Source organism: Gastrolobium bilobum, unplaced genomic scaffold (assembly GCF_033153095.1).
Source record: "Gastrolobium bilobum isolate Gb01-03AN ecotype WA unplaced genomic scaffold, APGP_CSIRO_Gbil_v1 utg1662, whole genome shotgun sequence".
Lineage (NCBI taxonomy): Eukaryota > Viridiplantae > Streptophyta > Magnoliopsida > Fabales > Fabaceae > Gastrolobium > Gastrolobium bilobum.
This window is the reverse complement of record NW_026896161.1, coordinates 56,131-62,322: the sequence shown is the minus strand read 5'-3', so window position 1 is coordinate 62,322 and position 6,192 is coordinate 56,131.

Below are 6,192 nucleotides of genomic sequence, written 5' to 3'. Positions count from 1 at the left end.
TCAAATTAGGTGCATGATATGTCAAATTTCAGCTTGAGGTGTCTAATATACTGTATAAAAATTTGAGAACAATTGGTGGAGTGTACTTTCCAGAATCGTTGAGAGAGTGAGGGCTGTCTGGAGCCCTGTTTGAGGTTGGCTGGCAGAATTGCTTGTCCAACTTCAAACGGTGATATCCGGAGTAAACGAGAACTTTATGACTCGTGTGATAACTTTTTAGAAAGATAATTAAGTCTAGAATAACATACTAAAAGATGATAGATTCGCGGCATGCAGATTTTCTGCAATGTCCAGAATACCGAACAATGTTCGGATAGGTAGAAAACGTAAAAATGAGATTTAGGCTAAGTAGTTTTATGCGAACCCCTTAGTGACTTGAGAGGAGTGTTATATGATATCTAGGCATTTTATATTACTATTCCGCAATGAGTTTTTAGCTACGGTCACAACTTTTATTTATTACGCTTTATTATTGTTTAAATGCTCGCGTAATAAAAAGGAAAAAGTTTACTCGTATTTTTATAAATGAATTGCTGTGATTGTAACTGCGCTTGATATCATAATCAATGTTAACAATACCGGTGTATAATGGGCTGTTACATTTATGGTATCAGAGCAGTTTACTAGGGAACTCTGATTGTTGTATGATTGTGTTAAGTGTTGTATAGTTGTATGTAGACTCTTATTGATTATTGCATATGTGATTCCTTAGTGTGGGCCTGATCAACCCATTCCTTTGTGTCATATGTGTACTCATCATAAGAAGCCTGCGTGGCAACCCTAAAGCACCTAATGCAAGTCCATAGCTTGATGTTGTGGCTGCGGTGTTGACTGCTCCACAGACAGAGGTGGCTGTGAGTAAAATATAAATATTGAGGACTTAATGAAAACAAATTTGGATGTTCTGTCTGGCCCTTTTATATATAGTGATATCATAGGTGGATTTTGCGGTATTATGGTTAGTAAAGATAAATTAGATGGGTTAATATCATGAAGATAGTCTTGGTAAAACTTTCCCTATGTGTGTAGATTAGTTGAAACAATTATGTACAGGTGAACTTAGTGATTTGACTTCAGTACAGTGAGTGACTTGGAATCTGATGAATTAGTGAAGGTTGTGAATAGGTATGCTTAGGTATGAGCTTGAATATTATGATGTTAGATTAGGAAGTTATATGTCCCTAATTTGAGGGTGTACACTTGAATAAAATGAGGTGTTTAATGTAGAGAAATAAATGGAATATTTGAAATTTGAACCTGAGGGATGTGATCACTTGAAATGGCGACATAAGTGATGTGTTAATACTAGATATAATGGAATATAGAATGTAAATACATAACGGGGTGGTATTGATTGGACTTGGGTGAGAGGAATTCATTATGTGTTGTGTGTATAAGGAAGAAGTTGAGAGAGTTGCCATGGATGACATGTGATTAATGCACAATTAGGACACCATTGTAATTAATGGATGTCGATTCTAATGGGCATACTTGCCAAAGATAAAATGAATAGGACATTCAAATTGTATAATCCTATGTAAAATAGTAATGAGAATGGTATAGGAAATTATGATCCAGTGGTGTGTATATATATTACTCTAGTAGTGTGCTTGTGAAATAATCTGATACTTGATAGGAATTGTAGTATGATGTGATATATTATATAGACGTATGTATATGGTCTCCTGGTAGTCGGGACGGGACTTTCCCTGGAGCAATACCCTGTATGGATTGTCAGGTAGTGTTGACCAAAGAGTAGGGCTATAGTTAAAGGATACTCTTGGAAGTACCCATTAAATATTATGTCTATGAACATAATAGGGCTACAGGCCATTAAATAGGCTTATATTCCATTGGATAAACTTAAATGACAAAGGATATCCGTAAAGGATAAATGGATTATACTTAATGGACTGATTGCCAGTCTACATCTTGAAAGGATAAATGGACAATGATCCTGTGATGGCCTGAGTGCCTGTACGCAGACGTCGTGACCGTAAAATTTTTTTGGGCTTCCCTTTGGGGATTGTATCCTCAGAGGTATGACTCTTGGAAGTCCCAGGTGTACATTGTTTGAAGCGAGACTCATCAGATGGTCTTGGTGTGCCGACAGCGTGAACCAGTAAATGATGGCATTCCTCGTGACATATTGAAAGATTGATAGACGGAGTGGTAAGATTTTAAATGTAATGGATATTCTACAACCACCAAGAGGATATATGAGCAAGGAAATTGATGGGTTGCTCTACAATTAAATATAGGTTATGTAAGCCATAATAGGCAAGGGATTAGAATTGAAACAGGATATAGGAACTATTAAGAGTTATGAAATATGTACAAAATTCTAAGGAGAATATGAATTCATGTAATAGTGACTATATTATAAACCATGTCAGAAGACTAATCAAAATGAAAGAGTAAACTATCTATTGAAAGAATAACCAAGGAAGTTATAATGAATTATACCTATCTGTAATATGTGTATATCATACCACTACTATTATTATTATTGGGGGTAGCCCCATGTGAGTATGCAAAACACATTTTGTCGTTATATACGAATATGATACAAACACCAAATGGACTGGGTCCATGTGTGATCTGGAGTGTATTGGGTACATATTTTGTCGTTATATACGAATATGTTATAAACATGAATTCCCCTATGTACTGGGTTCACATTATACGAAATTGATATTACTATCTCTGTACGACTTATGTTCCCGGAGAGTATGGTTATCTCTGTGCGGCTTATGTGTCCGGAGACTATGGTTATCTCTGTGCGGATTATGTTCCCGGAGACTATTGTTATTCTCTACGAGGACTTGGAGACAAGGAAGTATCATGTATTGAGATGAATGCTGGTATAGGTGAGCTATCTTGTGTTACTGCACAACTAAGATTGTGCCATGTGAAGAACGCAAAATGGGATGTCAAGTACTTTTAAGTGAACCATAATATGTCAAATTGAATATAAGATGTGGGGCGTCATGAGAAGGATTTATGAGGTGTGATTTCGGAGCACTCTGTTGTGTGTGTTCACCAAGTGTGAGGATATGGATTTTGGTTTCACGTGATGTTGTGAAGTTCGTTGAGATTCTCACCCTATGTGAAAGGAATAGTAATTTGTTTAGTACTGATGGATTGAGTAAATGTTCTTCTAGGAAGGCTTGTTATGATTAGATGTTAAGTTAAGACGATGGCCTGATGACCTTTCATAAGAAATTAGTTGTGATAGGATCAGGTTGTGCTTGGTGGGAGAAATATATCCTTTGGAGATACACTATATTGATAAAATTTTAGAAATTGGTTTAAGGATGAAATTAGTTCCAGGTGATGAAACAGTATGTATGTGCATCTGGTTAATTCGATAAGAATTGATAAAACCAAGTTATTATGAATTATTTTCATGATTTCTGACATTTTTGGTTAGTACTTTTTAGAAGTAGTTTGATGTAGAGGAACCTATAAGGTCTTTTCTTTTAGAATATTTTGTAAATAGAATGTAGAAATGGGTTAGGAAATCTCTAATGTAATGAGTTCTTGGTTAAGGGTAACAGAATGTTTAAGAAATAGTACTTAGGCGTGAAGAAATTAATTCTTCGACCTAGTACTGAGTTGGTCTTTAGTGATATTTATGATTTTGTGGGCAAAATCTTTTCAAAGGCGGGGAAAATATAACAACCTAAACCTTTAAGATTTTAAAATGCTATATGAATATTAAATTAAATAAGCTCTTTAAAAAGAAAGTTTTGTAAATATGGGTTATATAAGTCTTTTATATGGATATTAATAAGTAAATCATGTTAGAAACATGATGTTATAAATAAGAATGCCTCTTATGCCAATCAAGTCATTTAATAATTTATTATCAGAATTATAGGAATTTAGTAAGTATATGTTTAAGTAGGAAATGATTAACATTATTTTAATAATTAGACAAATGAAGTCTAATTATAATTTTAAGAATTTAAAAAATACTATGAAAAATTTATAGATTTATAGTGCTTGTAAATTAAATAGAAGATGTAAGGATAAATAAATAGAAAATTCAATAGATTGGTTATTAAATTCCCTTTAAGGTCGGTGCAACTGTGCTCTTTGTAGTCTTCCACAATTCTTTTTTTTTTTTTTTTTGTAGGAAGCCGAATGTACTTGAAAGGAAAGCAAAAGGTGTTGATATATTTAACCAATAGAAAGTTAGTATTAATTGTTGACAAGTCAAAAAAAAAAGATAATAAAAATTAATTTCCTTGTTTACTTGTCTACATATAAGTCGGCCTTTGGAGATAGTTTGCTTCCCACGCTCATTTGCTTCTTCTTTTTTCTCTTGAAGGCCGAACATGTATAAAACAAAGGGAGAGCCTAGAACTTGGATTATTAGCCACTTTTTCTCTTGGATGTCTTCATGAAACTTCAAGCTTATGGTCTTGTAAACATATCCATAGGTGTAGTTGTTTCAGAGAAGCCTTTTACATTGAGTTTTCTACCTCCTTGTCATTAGAACAACTTGCTGCCCAAGGGAGTTTAATGGTGTTTCATCCATTATTGAAGGTTGGAAAGTGTTGAGGAGGTGTGAAAGAGACTAAATAAGGTAAAATACCTAGACTATAATTATATGAAAATGAATTGTCATGGTGTTAGGGCTGAACATGAAGATCTTATATCATGATTATTTAATGAGTTTTATGTATGGTTTTGGTTGTTTGTTGATTATATGCTAAGCTATGCATGTAGGCATGAAATGAACAAAAGGAATTAGTTGTAGGAACAAAGGACCAATCGATCAAGGCATGAGAAAGTATGCAATCTAAGTGTTTGATAAATTTTTTAAATGAAACTAAGAATTTACAAGTGATCAAATGAAGGTTGGTTCACTTAGATTAAATCACTTTTGGGCCATACATTCAACACAAAACTTATAGCTTAGTATCTTAGGATCTTAACCATCCATTTTATTCCATGTAAGAGGTCTTCAAATGCTTGCTTTCCTCCTTGAAAAGCCAACGACCTGCACATGAAAAGAAAGCAAAAAAAAGGGGCTGTTTTGTTAGTTTTGAAGTTGGAAGACAATCTCTAAGCCAATTGGAGTTTAGTGGTGGTAAGTTCCATGAATTTTAATGGCTGAAATAAGACTTGGAAATATCGGTTTTCATGTCTTTTCCTTAAGTTTTCTTGAAACCTATGTGATGTTATATGTTGGAGTTTTCTATAGATTATGTTGGTTGGTTGATTGTTGTTGAAATATCACCATGAAATGGATTAAAATCTGAAAATGGGATGGTCTATGACACCATATATAATTCAGCCCTTATGTGTTTAATTATGTATATCAAGTGTTTGATGTATTGCCTAAGTGGAATCATGAAATTGGAATGATTTATTAGGATTTAAGTGAAGAAAATGGTAACTAGTTTATAAGAAAATTGATGAACTTTAAATGGGAAATTCAGCCTAGCATGAATAAGATACATGGAGATGAGTTTAATGATGTTACGTTAAGTTAAGAATATGTTTTTAGTGGTAAGATTATGGTTCATTGATTAAAAGTTTCATTAATGCATGAAATTCATGAAATTCCTTTTGTTATGTAAGCTTCGACCATTGAGCTTTGAATTAAGCTATGAGATTGTTTTAGAGTTTGTCATAAAAGATTAAGGTATGTTATGTGCTATGGTGATGAGAGAAAAAAGTTTAAATTACTTTGACATTTATGGTCTAAAAGAAACGTATAGATGTAAAGGTTTTAAGTGCTGTCAGAATTTTCCGTAGTAGTGAGCTCAGTTTTAGAAAAATCATATCTCAATAATTTTTTAACCAAATGGCGTTTGTGAGGAACCAAATTGAATCTAAGGATGTCTAGTTTATTTTCCTAAAATATGAGAATTTTATGAGCCCATGTTACAGTTTTCAAAAAAAAATAGTGGGCATTGTTCGTGCTTTCAGAATTTCATTGTAAAATTTATATAATCAGAAACTAGACACGTGGGGCTTCGCGCGCTCAGAATCTTCCAACGTTCAAACTGACCATAAAACCTTAAAAACGGCAATTAAAATATGTTCTAACAGTAGTCCAAGTTCCCAAAATATTACATCAAAATATCATCAGCCAACATTCAAGAATAATGCAAACAGCAGCCAAAATCCCAAACAGCAGCAGTAAATAGCAAATAAAACGTCATCATATGCTTT